Below are 20332 nucleotides of genomic sequence, written 5' to 3' on the forward strand. Positions count from 1 at the left end.
GGCAGAACCACATTTACTTTAGGAACCTCTCGTCGGATGCAGCCCCTCCCCCAACACTGACAAGATGCAGCAGCCATTGGGGATGGCAGTTACCGGTTGGATTCCAGGTGGAATGTTGGTGTGTTCCACGAGGCTTGTTGTGGCTGTTGGATCCTAGGTAACCGGGCCGAGTTCTGTGGGTGGATCAGTGTGATGGAGGGGCTGCAGGCCTCTGTGGAGCTTGGCTTAGGTGTTTGTTCCAGGAAGCTGTTTAAGTTCGAGATACTTGTGCTGCCCAAAGTCCTGAGTTCACAGGTCAGATTCCAGAACCTGAAAGGGCAGACAGTCGAAGATCTGCCTGTCATCAGCTTACTGGTGAGGCTCCGAGGTACTTTCAGACTTGTCCAGTCCTGGTGAAGTCGCCTTTAGGGGAGTCACGAAGAGAAGCTGGCCGAAAAGCTGGCGGCACGGATTGAGGAGAGATGCGAACACATGGATGAGAGATGTTCTGCTACAATGGAGAATACTGGCGTGGAAACAGCTGTAGAGGATACCAGGCTCATAAGTCATTCAGGAGACATATTGAACCTCACTGATACTGGCAGAAACATACGGAGTGCCAACGTGGACTTGAGGAAGTTCCTCAATTCTCTTCTCCAAGAACGGGTCCAAGTTCCCTGACGTGTGCAAGAGAAGAGATGGCAGAGATGATTAAAATGCTCCTGTTCTTGGAAGAGGTCGTGAGAATCCACACGTCCCAAGGGGCCTTCCCAAGCCATTCAGACCAAAATTCACCAAGCCCAGGTATGCCTTTTCCCAGGTTTGGTCCTAGCTAGCAAGCACATGCCCTTCCCTACCCTCCACTCACGCATCCATTTTGAAGGTTCAGTAGCTGAGCGGCAATGAAGCCATTAGGAGAAGGGCAAGTCCCTCCTAGAATCAGAGTTCCTCCAGCTTCACACTCTGTGAACAACAGTGAAGTCCTTAAAGGTCAAATAGTCTCGGCTGAAATAGATAGGAATTGAATACTTAGCTCAAACCTAGAAACGATGGCCTTCCGCTAGATTCAGCAAATGTTGTGTTTATGTCTTCCCTGGGGTGAAGGGAGTGTGGTAAGTGAGGGGAATCTTTGACTGAACTTGAATTTGTATTAGGCCTCAGTTTTTCAAGACAGTATAGGTAAATAGTACAAGTCAGAAAGTGAAGTGTACTGTAAAAGTCGCCAATGACATTAAAGACACAGCTTATGTGGATCGTCTTTCAATTGAGTCAAGCCCCCGGGGGCACTATATCATGTGGGTGCAGACTTGGTTGCGTTAAATGGCTTTACCCAACATGATCGGAAGATTAACTGTTCTCATCACTGATAGAAGAACACCTGGTTCTCCATAGACAAGCATAACTGCAGCAGGGTTCTCCTAGCTATAATGCCTCTAGGTGCTTTTGGATTCAAACCTAAATGTATATATTTGGTTTGTTTCCTCTTGTATTTTCCTAGAGAGTGATGTTACCCCTTGAAAAGCCAACATTGGCCAGTAGGTGACAAATAGGACTAAAGGGCACCACATGCCCAAGTGTATCCAATGTTGGGGGTTATTTCATGTTTCCAATAGTTATTTCATGGTTCCTGTTGGTCTCGGAGGCTTCAACCGTAAAGAGCTGACATGACCTCTTTAACAATTTGGACTGCTAGTTTGCATTCTATCTGTCTAGGTTTTCCGTAGAGCTGACAAAATGTTACCAAAATTGACAAGTCTGGCTTCTAGGTCGATTTAGTGTGTTTCAAAATATAACTTCATTTTCGTATAACTCCCAAAACATGGAAATGAATTCTGTTAAAATTCTTAAAGACTGCAAATGAGATATAAACACAATGTCAAAATAGGTTTCTTTGGACAACCCCTCCCACCACGGCTGTATAAATACAAAGAGCTAAGGAAATATCACATTTCTGTGAAATGTATCTGGATAGTGTTGATTCATCGATGCCCAGTTGGCAGAGAAGAAGTGCAACCTGCACTCCCATGCTCCCTTGTACAGAGAAATGTAAAACTCCACTCACCCAGCCTTTGGCACAGGACACTTGCCGAAGAGAGGTCTGTTACTTCCAAAGACAGGATGAGGCCTCAGGACACCTGGAAGCAGGAGAAGGCAAAGCAGGGAATGGAAACCAGGGCAGGGTCTGACCAACAAGGGTGAAACCCTGTTTAACTTGGACGCACCCTCTCAAGCGGACAGGAGACATGAGATTGAAGGTGATGTGCTGAGATTTACAAGAGTGCACAGCAGATGCTTGGCTGACAGAACTCAAAGAAACCAGCGCAAAATATCCCCACAGTTGATTCTGAGACCAAGATCCGTGATGCCAAATTACAGTTAGCAGGGGCATCGGTAAGTGAGGTATAGGGCTACGGTTGATGGCATACGCTGAGTCTCAGGGATCTGGAGAGTGTTGTGGGATATGGTGGGTCTAATCAAGAGAGCAAACCGAACAGTGTACCAATGATAAATCAACCGCACTGGTCGCGCGGTTGAGATTACCGATATTTCCCATGGCCACACCCAGTGCATCTGCAGGACCAGGGACCAATTGGGCATTTTGCCAATAGAGCACGTGTGGGGCTGAATCAGAGCTATCGTGCATCTGGTCTGAGGGATCCAGGGGGCCTTGGGTTTGAAATCAGAATGAAAAGCCTTAGGATCTCCTACATTCATAACCTGGGCTGGGATTATGGTTTGGTTTGAGGCACAGGATGCGCAACAGCTCTGTGGTGGCCTTCGTGCACCCGTGCCACAAGGATGATAGGACAAGGTAGAGTGGTCCAAGTCCACAGCGTGAGAAGAGGAAGCATTTCCTTCAGCACTATCTCCCAAAATCGGATGCTACATTTTGGATGGCACCGGCACAGTACGGCAGCGAGGACACCAAGGTCGGTCTGCGGGATCATTCCAGCAGGCCCTGATTTGTGACATCCATGGATGTGCACCCACTGGTGTTTCAGTAGACAGAGAAGCTCTGGGAAGAACTGCTTTCATTGGGACATTCCCGTGGCAATAAAAAGCACAAGCGCACTCTGAGTTTGCTGTTTTGGAAACACTCCAAAATGACATAGAGCAGAATGCAGAGCTGAGAACTTTTAGAATCCTAATTTCCACAAGAGGCCGTGTCCTGCTCACTTTCAGAATTGTGAGATAAGCGTAATCAAAATGAAGTTATGCTAATCGAAATAGTATAGGTTGTTCATCACAACATGTGCAAAACCAGCAATTGGAGATAAACCAGTAAACACACACAAAAAAAGAATATGGCATCAATGTCTAGGAGAAATTGTACTCACAGAAAACACTTGGAATTGTGTAGAGACAAGAGTCTAAAATTTTCACTTAACATAGCCCTAAAAATCTACATTAGATACCTCATATTACCTGACCAGTAGAGATGAAGAAATACAGTAAAAGAAATAAGAAGTACAATTTTCAGTTCCAAAGATATAGAAATCCCAAAAGATAAGCTTTCAAACAACTAGACTGCAAAACGCTATGCAGTCCAAGTGTTGAAAATGGAGGTCAGGAAATCACTGAAGAACAAAAGGGTCTCAGAATCACAAAAGGCAGAATACCAGAAAAGGGGAAGAGAAAGTCTAAAGACGAGCCAAAATAGATCAGAAAACTCAGTGGATATGATAATATCAGGGCTAAAATTCAGTCCTTAGCAGACTAGATAATGCAGAGGGACGCGTGAATGACTGTGAAGACAGGGGAACAGAAATCCCTCGGTCAGATTCGGACATAGGAAAGCAAGTGCAAAACAATGAAAATATTGCTGTTGTATCCTGGGTTAAGAAAGGGCATGAAAGACTAGAATTCACAAGAGTCCCAGATGGAAAAGTAAGAGATAAAGAAATAAAATATGTCTTAAAATTTATCTGTAGAAATATCAGACTGAAACTTGTTGAAAACCAAGAAAAAATCATCTATGCGAATTCAGGAATTACACAGCATCCAAAGGAGGTGGAATCCCAATAGACCTACCAGCAGATGTATGATTCCAATCAACAAATTCACGAATATCACAGTGATTTAAAATGCACCTGGAGGAAACAACATAGTCACAAGGGAACCTCCAGAGGGGTTTCAGCTTATAACTCGGCAGCAATATTGCAGGACAGGGAGGAGTGCCAGGACAAAGGCCATAACCTGAATGGCCAAATGCTGCCACCTAGGGTAGCCTATGCCACATGACCACCATTTCTAATAACGGTAGAGCTAGAGCAATCCACAGACCTGCAAATCATAAAACAATTCAGCAGTTCAAAACTTCTTCTAAAAGGAAGGTTGAGAATATTCCCCAGAATAGAAAAGCAGCAAGATGAAATGGAAAGAAGAAAACCATTATTGGAAATGCAAGAAGAGCATGAGTGGCAAAGAAGAAACAAGAAGAAGGCAAGGAGGACATCAAAACCTTAAAGATTGCAGAGGGAAGCAGGAAATCATAGGTGATTGGAAGCACTCTCTTAAGTGAATCAGCTTATTTGACTCTCTGTTTGAAGCGAAAGGAGAGATGCATGTCCTGACGTGTTTGCAAAACAAGCGAGAAGCAGACCAACAAAGAATCAAACCAACAAACATGCACCAAAATGGTACGGTTGGCTGACATATACCATGGGAAACATGATTATTCAAAAGAAAATACTCAAGGTGATGTCAAGGATCATTCAGCACGCATCGACCCAGTATTGCGGCTTGCATGTACTCAGCACACTTGTATTCGGAAATCAGAGGCGTGCATTCATATTCGTAAATATGGATTCATAAGAGCATATCGTGACCTCACCCAAATGCCGATTTGGAATCCAATGGATTCCTAATCCGTGATGTAGTCTTGTATGTCTTCCAACAGGATGATGAAATGCCATATAATACGCTACGTAGAGAAGAATTGTAAGAAGCCTATAACAAAGGCAAGTAGCTCTGCCAAAGTGTATTAAGAGCAAAAGAGACAGATAGTAAAGTGCATATTGGGGTTGGTTTAATTTCTTGGAAATTCAGCCCCCATGAAACAAATAGATCCATGTACTGAGAGTGTGGGTTTTTCAGCAGAAGTCATGCGTCGCATATGTATTCCGGTTGTACGGATATTATAGGAACATAAGTCTCCTTTACTGGGTCTCTGTGTGCTGTGAACTCTTAGAAAGTTTAAAGACGTGTGAACCCTTCAACTGAAAAGGGACACACTTCTCTCCATTGGTACTGTGCATACAGATCTGAACAAAAGGAAAGAGGGAAGAAGAAAGGCCCATGGGACGCTAGTGGGCAGACCACATTTATTTTAGGAACCTCTCGTCGGATGCAGCCCCTCCCCCAACACTGACAAGATGCAGCAGCCATTGGGGATGGCAGTTACCGGTTGGATTCCAGGTGGAATGTTGGTGTGTTCCACGAGGCTTGTTGTGGCTGTTGGATCCTAGGTAACCGGGCCGAGTTCTGTGGGTGGATCAGTGTGATGGAGGGGCTGCAGGCCTCTGTGGAGCTTGGCTTAGGTGTTTGGTCCGGGAAGCTGTGTAAGTTCGAGATACTTCTGCTGCCCAAAGACCTGAGTTCACAGGTCAGTTTCCAGAAACTGAAAGGGCAGACAGTGGAAGATCTGCCTGTCATCAGCTTACTGGTGAGGCTCCGAGGTACTTTCAGACTTGCCCAGGCCTGGTGAAGTCGACTTTAGGGGAGTCACGAAGAGAAGCTGGCCGAAAAGCTGGCTGCACGCATTGAGGAGAGATGCGAACACATGGATGAGAGATGTTCTGCTACAATGGAGAATACTGGCGTGGAGACAGCTGTAGAGGATACCAGGCTCAAAAGACATTCAGGAGACATATTGAACCTCGCTGATACTGGCAGAAACATACGGAGTGCCAACGTGGACTTGAGGAAGTTCCTCAATTCTCTTCTCCAAGAACGGGTCCAAGGTCCCTGACGTGTGCAAGAGAAGAGATGGCAGAGATGATCAAAACGCTCCTGTTCTTGGAAGAGGTCGTGAGAATCCACACGTATCAAGGGGCCTTCCCAAGCCATTCAGACCAAAATTCACCAAGCCCAGGTAAGCCTTTTCCCAGGTTTGGGCCTAGCTAGCAAGCACATTCCCTTCCCTCCCCTCCACTCACGCATCCATTTTGAAGGTTCAGTACCTGAGCGGCAATGAAGCCATTAGGAGAAGGGCAAGTCCCTCCTAGAATCAGAGTTCCTCCAGCTTCACACTCTGTGAACAACAGTGAACTCCTTAAACGTCAAATAGTCTCGGCTAAAATAGATAGGAATTGAATACTTAGCTCACACCTAGAAACGATGGCCTTCCGCTAGATTCAGCAGATGTTGTGTTTATGTCTTCCCTGGGGTGAAGGGAGAGTGGTAAGTGAGGGGAATCTTTGACTGAACTTGAATCTGTATTAGGCCTCAGTTTTTCAAGACAGTATAGGTAAATAGTACAAGTCAGAAAGTGAAGTGTACTGTAAAAGTCGCCAATGACATTAAAGACACAGCTTATGTGGATCGTCTTTCACTTGAGTCAAGCCCCCGGGGGCACTATATCATGTGGGTGCAGACTTGGTTGCGTTAAATGGCTTTACCCAACATGATCGGAAGATTAACTGTTCTCATCACTGATAGAAGAACACCTGGTTCTCCATAGACAAGCATAACTGCAGCAGGGTTCTCCTAGCTATAATGCCTCTAGGTGCTTTTGGATTCAAACCTAAATGTATATATTTGGTTTGTTTCCTCTTGTATTTTCCTAGAGAGGGATGTTACCCCTTGAAATGCCAACATTGGCCAGTAGGTGACAAATAGGACTAAAGGGCACCACATGCCCAAGTGTATCCAAGTTTGGGGGTTATTTCATGTTTCCAATAGTTATTTCATCGTTCCTGTTGGTCTCGGAGGCTTCAACAGTAAAGAGCTGACATGACCCCTTTAACAGTTTGGACTGCTAGTTTGCATTCTATCTGTCTAGGTTTTCCGTAGAGCTGACAAAATGTAACCAAATTTGACAAGTCTGGCTTCTAGGTCGATTTAGTGTGTTTCAAAAAATAACTTCATTTTCGTATAACTCCCAAAACATGGAAATGAATTCTGTTAAAATTCTCAAAGGCTGCAAATGAGATATCAACACAATGTCAAAACAGGTTTCTTTGGACAACCCCTCCCACCACGGTTGTATAGAAACCAAGAGCTAAGCAAATATCACATTTCTGTGAAATGTATCTGGATAGTGTTGATTCATCGATGCCCAGTTGGCAGAGAAGAAGTGCAACCTGCACTCACGCGCTCCCTTTTACAGAGAAATGTAAAACTCCACTCACCCAGCCTTTGGCACAGGACACTTGCCGAAGAGAGGTCTGTTACTTCCAAAGACAGGATGAGGCCTCAGGACACCTGGAAGCAGGAGCAGGCAAAGCAGGGAATGGAAACCAGTGCAGGGTCTGACCAACAAGGGTGAAACCCTGTTTAACTTGGACGCACCCTCTCAAGCGGACAGGAGACATGAGATTGAAGGTGATGTGCTGAGATTTACAAGAGTGCACAGCAGATGCTTGGCTGACAGAACTCAAAGAAACCAGCGCAAAATATCCCCACAGTTGATTCTGAGACCAAGATCCGTGATGCCAAATTACAGTTAGCAGGGGCATCGGTAAGTGAGGTATAGGGCTACGGTTGATGGCATACGCTGAGTCTCAGGGATCTGGAGTGCGTTGTGGGATGTGGTGGGTCTAATCAAGGGAGCAAATCGAACAGTGTACCAATGATATATCAACCACACTTGTCGCGCGGTTGAGATTACCTATATGTCCCATGGCCACACCCAGTGCATCTGCAGGACCAGGGACCAATTGGGCATTTTGCCAATAGAGCACGTGTGGGGCTGAATCAGTGCTATCGTGCATCTGGTCTGAGGGATCCAGGGGGCCTTGGGTTTGAAATCAGAATGAAAAGCCTTAGGATCTGCTACATTCATAACCTGGGCTGGGATTATGGTTTGGTTTGAGGCACAGGATGCGCAACAGCTCTGTGGTGGCCTTCGTGCACCCGTGCCACAAGGATGATAGGACAAGGTAGAGTGGTCCAAGTCCACAGCGTGAGAAGAGGAAACATTTCCTTCAGCACTATCTCCCAAAATCGGATGCTACATTTTGGATGGCACCGGCACGATACGGCAGCGAGGACACCAAGGTCGGTCTGCGGAAACATTCCAGCAGGCCCTGATGTGTGACATCCATGGATGTGCTTCCACTGGTGTTTCAGTAGACAGAGAAACTCTGGGAAGAACTGCTTTCATTGGGACATTCCCGTGGCACTACAAAGCACAAGCGCACTCTAAGTTTGCAGTTTTGGAAACACTCCAAAATGACATAGAGCAGAATGCAGAGCTGAGAACCTTTAGACTCCTCATTTCCACAAGAGGCCGTGTCCTGCGCACTTTCAGAATTGTGAGATAAGCGTAATCAAAATGAAGTTATGCTAATCGAAATAGTATGGGTTGTTCATCACAACAAATGCAACACCAGCAATTGGAGATATACCAGACAACACACAGGAACAGAATATGGCATCAATGTCTAGGAGAAATTGTCCTCACAGAAATCCCTTGGAATTGTGTAGAGACAAGAGTCTAAAATTTTCACTTAACATAGCCCTAAAATTCTACATTAGATACCTGATATTACCTGACCAGTAGAGATGAAGAAGTACAGTAAAAGAAATAGGAAGTACCATTTTCAGTTCCAAAGATATTGAAGGCCCAATAGATAAGCTTTCAAACAACTAGACTGCAAAACGCTATGCAGTCCAAATGTTGAAAATGGAGGTCAGGAAAACACTGAAGAACAAAAGGGTCTCAGAATCACAAAAGGCAGAATACCAGAAAAGGGGAAGAGAAAGTCTAAAGACGAGCCAAAACATATCAGAAAACTCAGTGGATGTGATAATATCAGGGCTAAAATTCAGTCCTTAGCAGACTAGATAATGCAGAGGGACGCGTGAATGACTGTGAAGACAGGGGAACAGAAATCCCTCGGTCAGATTCGGACATAGGAAAGCAAGTGCAAAACAATGAAAATATTGCTGTTGTATCCTGGGTTAAGACAGGGCATGAAAGACTAGAATTCATAAGAGTCCCAGATGGAAAAGCAAGAGATAAAGAAATAAAATATGTCTGAAAATTTATCTGTAGAAATATCAGACTGAAACTTGTTGAAAGCCAAGAAAAAATCATCTATGCGAATTCAGGAATTACACAGCATCCAAAGGAGGTGGAATCCCAATAGACCTACAAGCAGCTGTATGATTCCAATCAACAAAGTTCACGAATATCACAGTGATTTAAAATGCACCTGGAGGAAACAACATAGTCACAAGGGAACCTCCAGAGGGGTTTCAGCTTATAAATCGGCAGCAATATTGCAGGACAGGGAGGAGTGCCAGGACACAGACCATATCCTGAATGGCCAAATGCTGCCACCTAGGGTAGCCTATGCCACATGACCACCATTTCTAATAACGGCAGAGCTAGAGCAATCCACAGACCGGCAAATCATAAAAGAATTCAGCAGTTCAAAACTTCTTCTAAAAGGAAGGTTGAGAACACTCCCCGGAATAGAAAAGCAGCAAGATGAAATGGAAAGAAGAAAACCATTATTGGAAATGCAAGAAGAGCATGAGTGGCAAAGAAGAAACAAGAAGAAGGCAAGGAGGACATCAAAATCTTAAAGATTGGAGAGGGAAGCAGGAAATCATAGGTGATTGGAAGCACTCTCTTAAGTGAATCAGCTTATTTGACTCTCTGTTTGAAGCGAAAGGAGAGATGCATGTCCTGACGTGTTTGCAAAACAAGCGAGAAGCAGACCAACAAAGAATCAAACCAACAAACATGCACCAAAATGGTACGGTTGGCTGACATATACCATGGGAAACATGATTATTCAAAAGAAAATACTCAAGGTGATGTCAAGGATCATTCAGCACGCATCGACACAGTATTGCGGCTTGCATGTACTCAGAACACTTGTATTCGGAAATCAGAGGCGTGCATTCATATACGTAAATATAGATTCATAAGAGCATATCGTGACCTCACCCAAATGCCGATTTGGAATCCAATGTATTCCTAGTCCGTGATGTAGTCTTGTATGTCTTCCAACACGATGAAGGAATGCCATATAATACGCTACGTAGAGAAGAATTGTAAGAAGCCTATAACAAAGTCAAGTAGCTCTGCCAAAGTGTATTAAGAGCAAAAGAGACAGATAGTAAAGTGCATATTGGGGTTGGTTTAATTTCTTGGAAATTCAGCCCCCATGAAACAAATAGATCCATGTACTGAGAGTGTGGGTTTTTCAGCAGAAGTCATGCGTCGCATATGTATTCCGGTTGTACGGATATTATAGGAACATAAGTCTCCTTTACTGGGTCTCTGTGTGCTGTGAACTCTTAGAAAGTTTAAAGACGTGTGAACCCTTCAACTGAAAAGGGACACACTTCTCTCCATTGGTACTGTGCATACAGATCTGAACAAAAGGAAAGAGGGAAGAAGAAAGGCCCATGGGACGCTAGTGGGCAGAACCACATTTACTTTAGGAACCTCTCGTCGGATGCAGCCCCTCCCCCAACACTGACAAGATGCAGCAGCCAATGGGGATGGCAGTTACCGGTTGGATTCCAGGTGGAATGTAGGTGTGTTCCACGAGGCTTGTTGTGGCTGTTGGATCCTAGGTAACCGGGCCGAGTTCTGTGGGTGGATCAGTGTGATGGAGGGGCTGCAGGCCTCTGTGGAGCTTGGCTTAGGTGTTTGGTCCGGGAAGCTGTGTAAGTTCGAGATACTTCTGCTACCCAAAGACCTGAGTTCACAGGTCAGTTTCCAGAACCTGAAAGGGCAGACAGTGGAAGATTTGCCTGTCATCAGCTTACTGGTTAGGCCCCGAGGTAATTTCAGACTTGCCCAGTCCTGGTGAAGTCGACTTTAGCGGAGACACGAAGAGAAGCTGGCCGAAAAGCTGGCTGCACGGATTGAGGAGAGATGCGAACACAAGGATGAGAGATGTTCTGCTACAATGGAGAATACTGGCGTGGAGACAGCTGTAGAGGATACCAGGCTCAAAAGACATTCAGGAGACATATTGAACCTCGCTGATACTGGCAGAAACATACGGAGTGCCAACGTGGACTTGAGGAAGTTCCTCAAATCTCTTCTCCAAAAACGGGTCCAAGGTCCCTGATGTGTGCAAGAGAAGAGATGGCAGAGATGATCAAAACGCTCCTGTTTTTGGAAGAGGTTGTGAGGATCCACACGTCCCAAGGGGCCTTCCCAAGCCATTCAGACCAAAATTCACCAAGCCCAGGTAAGCCTTTTCCCAGGTTTGGGCCTAGCTAGCAAGCACTTGCCCTTCCCTCCCCTCCACTCACGCATCCATTTTGAAGGTTCAGTACCTGAGCGGCAATGAAGCCATTAGGAGAAGGGCAAGTCCCTCCTAGAATCAGAGTTCCTCCAGCTTCACACTCTGTGAACAACAGTGAACTCCTTAAAGGTCAAATAATCTCAGCTGAAATATATAGGAATTGAAAAATTAGCTCACACCTAGAAACGATGGCCTTCCGCTAGATTCAGCAGATGTTGTGTTTATGTCTTCCCTAGGGTGAAGTGAGTGTGGTAAGTGAGGGGAATCTTTGACTGAACTTGAATCTGTATTAGGTCTCAGTTTTTCAAGACAGTCTAAGTAAATAGTACAAGTCAGAAAGTGAAGTGTACTGTAAAAGTCGCCAATGACATTAAATCACAACTTATGTGGATCGTCTTTCACTTGAGTCAAGCCTCCGGGGGCACTATATCATGTGGGTGCAGAATTGGTTGCGTTAAATGGCTTTACCCAACATGATCGGAAGATTAACTGTTCTCATCACTGATAGAAGAACACCTGGTTCTCCATAGACAAGCATAACTGCAGCAGGGTTCTACTAGCTATAATGCCTCTAGGTGCTTTTGGATTCAAACCTAAATGTATATATGTGGTTTGTTTCCTCTTGTATTTTCCTAGAGAGGGATGTTACCCCTTGAAATGCCAACATTGGCCAGTAGGTGACAAATAGGACTAAAGGGCACCACATGCCCAAGTGTATCCAAGGTTGGGGGTTATTTCATGTTTCCAATAGTTATTTCATGGTTCCTGTTGGTCTCGGAGGCTTCAACCGTAAAGAGCTGACATGACCCCTTTAAGAGTTTGGACTGCTAGTTTGCATTCTATCTGTCTAGGTTTTCCGTAGAGCTGACAAAATGTTACCAAAATTGACAAGTCTGGCTTCTAGGTCGATTTAGTGTGTTTCAAAATATAACTTCATTTTCGTATAACTCCCAAAACATGGAAATGAATTCTGTTAAAATTCTTAAAGACTGCAAATGAGATATCAACACAATGTCAAAAGAGTTTTCTTTGGACAACCCCTCCCACCACGGCTGTATAGAAACCAAGAGCTAAGCAAATATCACATTTCTGTGAAATGTATCTGGATAGTGTTGATTCATCGATGCCCAGTTGGCAGAGAAGAAGTGCAACCTGCACTCACGCGCTCCCTTGTACAGAGAAATGTAAAACTCCACTCACCCAGCCTTTGGCACAGGACACTTGCCGAAGAGAGGTCTGTTACTTCCAAAGACAGGATGAGGCCTCAGGACACCTGGAAGCAGGAGCAGGCAAAGCAGGGAATGGAAACCAGTGCAGGGTCTGACCAACAAGGGTGAAACCCTGTTTAACTTGGACGCACCCTCTCAAGCGGACAGGAGACATGAGATTGAAGGTGATGTGCTGAGATTTACAAGAGTGCACAGCAGATGCTTGGCTGACAGATCTCAAAGAAACCAGCGCAAAATATCCCCACAGTTGATTCTGAGACCAAGATCCGTGATGCCAAATTACAGTTAGCAGGGGCATCGGTAAGTGAGGTATAGGGCTACGGTTGATGGCATACGCTGAGTCTCAGGGATCTGGAGTGCGTTGTGGGATGTGGTGGGTCTAATCAAGAGAGCAAACCGAACAGTGTACCAATGATAAATCAACCACACTGGTCGCACGGTTGAGATTACCGATATGTCCCATGGCCACACCCAGTGCATCTGCAGGACCAGGGACCAATTGGGCATTTTGCCAATAGAGCACGTGTGGGGCTGAATCAGAGCTATCGTGCATCTGGTCTGAGGGATCCAGGGGGCCTTGTGTTTGAAATCAGAATGAAAAGCCTTAGGATCTGCTACATTCATAACCTGGGCTGGGATTATGGTTTGGTTTGAGGCACAGGATGCGCAACAGCTCTGTGGTGGCCTTCGTGCACCCGTGCCACAAGGATGATAGGACAAGGTAGAGTGGTCCAAGTCCACAGCGTGAGAAGAGGAAGCATTTCCTTCAGCACTATCTCCCAAAATCGGATGCTACATTTTGGATGGCACCAGCACGGTACGGCAGCGAGGACACCAAGGTCGGTCTGCGGGATCATTCCAGCAGGCCCTGATTTGTGACATCCATGGATGTGCTTCCACTGGTGTTTCAGTAGACAGAGAAGCTCTGGGAAGAACTGCTTTCATTGGGACATTCCCGTGGCACTACAAAGCACAAGCGCACTCTCAGTTTGCTGTTTTGGAAACACTCCAAAATGACATAGAGCAGAATGCAGAGCTGAGAACCTTTAGAATCCTCATTTCCACAAGAGGCCGTGTCCTGCGCACTTTCAGAATTGTGAGATAAGCGTAATCAAAATGAAGTTATGCTAATCGAAATAGTATGGGTTGTTCATCACAACAAATGCAACACCAGCAATTGGAGATATACCAGACAACACACACAGGAACAGTATAGGGCATCAATGTCTAGGAGAAATTGTCCTCATAGAAATCCTTTGGAATTGCGTAGAGACAAGAGTCTAAAATTTTCACTTAACATAGCCCTAAAAATCTACATTAGATACCTGATATTACCTGACCAGTAGAGATGAAGAAGTACAGTAAAAGAAATAGGAAGTACCATTTTCAGTTCCAACGATATTGAAGGCCCAAAAGATAAGCTTTCAAACAACTAGACTGCAAAACGCTATGCATTCCAAGTGTTGAAAATGGAGGTCAGGAAACACTGAAGAACAAAAGGGTCTCAGAATCACAAAAGGCAGAATACCAGAAAAGGGGAAGAGAAAGTCTAAAGACGAGCCAAAAGATATCAGAACACTCAGTGGATGTGATAATATCAGGGCTAAAATTCAGTCCTTAGCAGACTAGATAATGCAGAGGGACGCGTGAATGACTGTGAAGACAGGGGAACAGAAATCCCTCGGTCAGATTTGGACATAGGAAAGCAAGTGCAAAACAATGAAAATATTGCTGTTGTATCCTGGGTTAAGACAGGGCATGAAAGACTAGAATTCATAAGAGTCCCAGATGGAAAAGCAAGAGATATAGAAATAAAATATGTCTGAAAATTTATCTGTAGAAATATCAGACTGAAACTTGTTGAAAGCCAAGAAAAAATCATCTATGCGAATTCAGGAATTACACAGCATCCAAAGGAGGTGGAATCCCAATAGACCTACAAGCAGCTGTATGATTCCAATCAACAAAGTTCACGAATATCACAGTGATTTAAAATGCACCTGGAGGAAACAACATAGTCACAAGGGAACCTCCAGAGGGGTTTCAGCTTATAACTCGGCAGCAATATTGCAGGACAGGGAGGAGTGCCAGGACACAGACCATATCCTGAATGGCCAAATGCTGCCACCTAGGGTAGCCTATGCCACATGACCACCATTTCTAATAACGGCAGAGCTAGAGCAATCCACAGACCGGCAAATCATAAAAGAATTCAGCAGTTCAAAACTTCTTCTAAAAGGAAGGTTGAGAATACTCCCCGGAATAGAAAAGCAGCAAGATGAAATGGAAAGAAGAAAACCATTATTGGAAATGCAAGAAGAGCATGAGTGGCAAAGAAGAAACAAGAAGAAGGCAAGGAGGACATCAAAACCTTAAAGATTGGAGAGGGAAGCAGGAAATCATAGGTGATTGGAAGCAGTCTCTTAAGTGAATCAGCTTATTTGACTCTCTGTTTGAAGCAAAAGGAGAGATGCATGTCCTGACGTGTTTGCCAAACAAGCGAGAAGCAGACCAACAAAGAATCAAACCAACAAACATGCACCAAAATGGTACGGTTGGCTGACATATACCATGGGAAACATGATTATTCAAATAAAATACTCAAGGTGATGTCAAGGAACTTTCAGCACGCATCGACCCAGTATTGCGGCTTGCATGTACTCAGCACACTTGTATTCGGAAATCAGAGGCGTGCATTCATATTCGTAAATATAGATTCATAAGAGCATATCGTGACCTCACCCAAATGCCGATTTGGAATCCAATGGATTCCTAGTCCGTGATGTAGTCTTGTATGTCTTCCAACAGGATGAAGGAATGCCATATTCTACGCTACGTAGAGAAGAACTGTAAGAAGCCTATAACAAAGGCAAGTAGCTCTGCCAAAGTGTACTAAGAGCAAAAGAGACAGACAGTAAAGTGCACATTGGAGTTGGTTTCATTTCTTGGAAATTCAGCCCCCATGAAACCAATAGATCCATGTCCTGAGAGTGTGGGTTTTTCAGCAGAAATCATGCGACGCATATGTATTCCGGTTGTACGGATATTATAGGAACATAAGTCTCCTTTACTGGGTCTCTGTGTACTGTGAACTCTTAGAAAGTTTAAAGACGTGTGAAACCTTCAACTGAAAAGGGACACACTTCTCTCCATTGGTACTGTGCATACAGATCTGAACAAAAGGAAAGAGGGAAGAAGAAAGGCCCATGGGACGCTAGTGGGCAGAACCACATTTACTTTAGGAACCTCTCGTCGGATGCAGCCCCTCCCCCAGCACTGACAAGATGCAGCAGCCATTGGGGATGGCAGTTACCGGTTGGATTCCAGGTGGAATGTTGGTGTGTTCCACGAGGCTTGTTGTGGCTGTTGGATCCTAGGTAACCGGGCCGAGTTCTGTGGGTGGATCAGTGTGATGGAGGGGCTGCAGTCCTCTGTGGAGCTTGGCTTAGGTGTTTGGTCCGGGAAGCTGTGTAAGTTCGAGATACTTCTGCTGCCCAAAGACCTGAGTTCACAGGTCAGTTTCCAGAACCTGAAAGGGCAGACAGTGGAAGATCTGCCTGTCATCTGCTTACTGGTGAGGCTCCGAGGTACTTTCAGACTTGCCCAGTCCTGGTGAAGACGACTTTAGGGGAGTCACGAAGAGAAGCTGGCCGAAAAGCTGGCTGCACGGATTGAGGAGAGATGCGAACACATGGATGAGAGATGTTCTGCTACAATTGAGAATACTGGCGTGGAGACAGCTGTAGAGGATACCAGGCTCAAAAGGCATTCAGGAGACATATTGAACCTCGCTGATACTGGCAGAAACATACGGAGTGCCAACGTGGACTTGAGGAAGTTCCTCAATTCTCTTCTCCAAGAACGGGTCCAAGGTCCCTGACGTGTGCAAGAGAAGAGATGGCAGAGATGATCAAAACGCTCCTGTTCTTGGAAGAGGTCGTGAGAATCCACACGTCCCAAGGGGCCTTCCCAAGCCATTCAGACCAAAATTCACCAAGCCCAGGTAAGCCTTTTCCCAGGTTTGGGCCTAGCTAGCAAGCACTTGCCCTTCCCTCCCCTCCACTCACGCATCCATTTTGAAGGTTCAGTACCTGAGCGGAAATGAAGCCATTAGGAGAAGGGCAAGTCCCTCCTAGAATCAGAGTTCCTCCAGCTTCACACTCTGTGAACAACAGTGAACTCCTTAAAGGTCAAATAGTCTCGGCTGAAATAGATAGGAATTGAATACTTAGCTCACACCTAGAAACGATGGCCTTCCGCTAGATTCAGCAGATGTTGTGTTTATGTCTTCCCTGGGGTGAAGGGAGTGTGGTAAGTGAGGGGAATCTTTGACTGAACTTGAATCTGTATTAGGCCTCAGTTTTTCAAGACAGTATAGGTAAATAGTACAAGTCAGAAAGTGAAGTGTACTGTAAAAGTCGCCAATGACATTAAAGACACAGTTTATGTGGATCGTCGTTCAATTGAGTCAAGCCCACGGGGGCACTATATAATGTGGGTGCAGACTTGGTTGCGTTAAATGGCTTTACCCAACATGATCGGAAGATTAACTGTTCTCATCACTGATAGAAGAACACCTGGTTCTCCATAGACAAGCATAACTGCAGCAGGGTTCTCCTAGCTATAATGCCTCTAGGTGCTTTGGATTCAAACCTAAATGTATATATTTGGTTTGTTTCCTCTTGTATTTTCCTAGAGAGGGATGTTACCCCTTGAAATGCCAACATTGGCCAGTAGGTGACAAATAGGACTAAAGGGCACCACATGCCCAAGTGTATCCAAGGTTGGGGGTTATTTCATGTTTCCAATAGTTATTTCATGGTTCCTGTTGGTCTCGGAGGCTTCAACCGTAAAGAGCTGACATGACCCCTTTAACAGTTTGGACTGCTAGTTTGCATTCTATCTGTCTAGGTTTTCCGTAGAGCTGACAAAATGTTAACAAAATTGACAAGTCTGGCTTCTAGGTCGATTTAGTGTGTTTCAAAAAATAACTTCATTTTCGTATAACTCCCAAAACATGGAAATGAATTCTGTTAAAATTCTTAAAGACTGCAAGTGAGATATCAACACAATGTCAAAACAGTTTTCTTTGGACAACCCCTCCCACCACGGCTGTATAGAAACGAAGAGCTAAGCAAATATCACATTTCTGTGAAATGTATCTGGATAGTGTTGATTCATCGATGCCCAGTTGGCAGAGAAGAAGTGCAACCTGCACTCACGCGCTCCCTTGTACAGAGAAATGTAAAACTCCACTCACCCATCCTTTGGCACAGGACACTTGCCGAAGAGAGGTCTGTTACTTCCAAAGACAGGAAGAGGCCTCAGGACACCTGGAAGCAGGAGAAGGCAAAGCAGGGAATGGAAACCAGTGCAGGGTCTGACCAACAAGGGTGAAACCCTGTTTAACTTGGACGCACACTCTCAAGCGGACAGGAGACATGAGATTGAAGGTGATGTGCTGAGATTTACAAGAGTGCACAGCAGATGCTTGGCTGACAGAACTCAAAGAAACCAGCGCAAAATATCCCCACAGTTGATTCTGAGACCAAGATCCGTGATGCCAAATTACAGTTAGCAGGGGCATCGGTAAGTGAGGTATAGGGCTACGGTTGATGGCATACGCTGAGTCTCAGGGATCTGGAATATGTTGTGGGATGTGGTGGGTCTAATCAAGAGAGCAAACCGAACAGTGTACCAATGATAAATCAACCACACTGGTAGCGCGGTTGAGATTACCGATATGTCCCATGGCCACACCCAGTGCATCTGCAGGACCAGGGACCAATTGGGCATTTTTCCAATAGAGCACGTGTGGGGCTGAATCAGAGCTATCGTGCATCTGGTCTGAGGGATCCAGGGGGCCTTGGATTTGAAATCAGAATGAAAAGCCTTAGGATCCGCTACATTCATAACCTGGGCTGGGATTATGGTTTGGTTTGAGGCACAGGATGCGCAACAGCTCTGTGGTGGCCTTCGTGCACCCGTGCCACAAGGATGATAGGACAAGGTAGAGTGGTCCAAGTCTACAGCGTGAGAAGAGGAAGCATTTCCTTCAGCACTATCTCCCAAAATCGGATGCTACATTTTGGATGGCACCGGCACGGTACGGCAGCGAGGACACCAAGGTCGGTCTGCGGGATCATTCCAGCAGGCCCTGATGTGTGACATCCATGGATGTGCTTCCACTGGTGTTTCAGTAGACAGAGAAGCTCTAGGAAGAACTGCTTTCATTGGGACATTCCCGTGGCACTACAAATCACAAGCGCACTCTCAGTTTGCTGTTTTGGAAACACTCCAAAATGACATAGAGCAGAATGCAGAGCTGAGAACCTTTAGAATCCTCATTTCCACAAGAGGCCGTGTCCTGCGCACTTTCAGAATTGTGAGATAAGCGTAATCAAAATGAAGTTATGCTAATCGAAATAGTATGGGTTGTACATCCCAACAAATGCAACACCAGCAATTGGAGATATACCAGACAACACACACAGGAACAGAATATGGCATCAATGTCTAGGAGAAATTGTCCTCACAGAAATCCCTTGGAATTGCGTAGAGACAAGAGTCTAAAATTTTCACTTAACATAGCCCTAAAAATCTACATTAGATACCTGATATTACCTGACCAGTAGAGATGAAGAAGTACAGTAAAAGAAATAGGAAGTACCATTTTCAGTTCCAAAGATATTGAAGGCCCAAAAGATAAGCTTTCAAACAACTGGACTGCAAAACGCTATGTAGTCCAAGTGTTGAAAATGGAGGTCAGGAAAACACTGAAGGACAAAAGGGTCTCAGAATCGCAAAAGGCAGAATACCAGAAAAGGGGAAGAGAAAGTCTAAAGACGAGCCAAAAAATATCAGAAAACTCAGTGGATGTGATAATATCAGGGCTAAAATTCAGTCCTTAGCAGACTACATAATGCAGAGGGACGCGTGAATGACTGTGAAGACAGGGGAACAGAAATCCCTCGGTCAGATTCGGACATAGGAAAGCAAGTGCAAAACAATGAAAATATTGCTGTTGTATCCTGGGTTAAGACAGGGCATGAAAGACTAGAATTCATAAGGGTCCCAGATGGAAAAGCAAGAGAAAAAGAAATAAAATGTGTCTGAAAATTTATCTGTAGAAATATCAGAATGCAACTTGTTGAAAACCAAGAAAAAATCATCTATGCGAATTCAGGAATTACACAGCATCCAAGGGAGGTGGAATCCCAATAGACCTACCAGCAGCTGTATGATTCCAGTCAACAAAGTTCACGAATATCACAGTGACATAAAATGCACCTGGAGGTAACAACATAGTCACAAGGGAAACTCCAGAGGGGTTTCAACTTATAAATCGGCAGCAATATTGCAGAACAGGGAGGAGTGCCAGGACACAGACCATAACCTGAATGGCCAAAGGCTGCCACCTAGGGTAGCCTATGCCACATGACCACCATTTCTAATAACGGCAGAGCTAGAGCAATCCACAGACCGGCAAATCATAAAAGAATTCAGCAGTTCAAAACTTCTTCTAAATGGAAGGTTGAGAATACTCCCCGGAATAGAAAAGCAGCAAGATGAAATGGAAAGAAGAAAACCATTATTGGAAATGCAAGAAGAGCATGAGTGGCAAAGAAGAAACAAGAAGAAGGCAAGGAGGACATCAAAACCTTAAATATTGGAGAGGGAAGC

The sequence above is a fragment of the Vicugna pacos genome, unplaced genomic scaffold, assembly GCF_048564905.1.
Source record: "Vicugna pacos unplaced genomic scaffold, VicPac4 scaffold_20, whole genome shotgun sequence".
In the NCBI taxonomy this organism is placed as follows: domain Eukaryota; kingdom Metazoa; phylum Chordata; class Mammalia; order Artiodactyla; family Camelidae; genus Vicugna; species Vicugna pacos.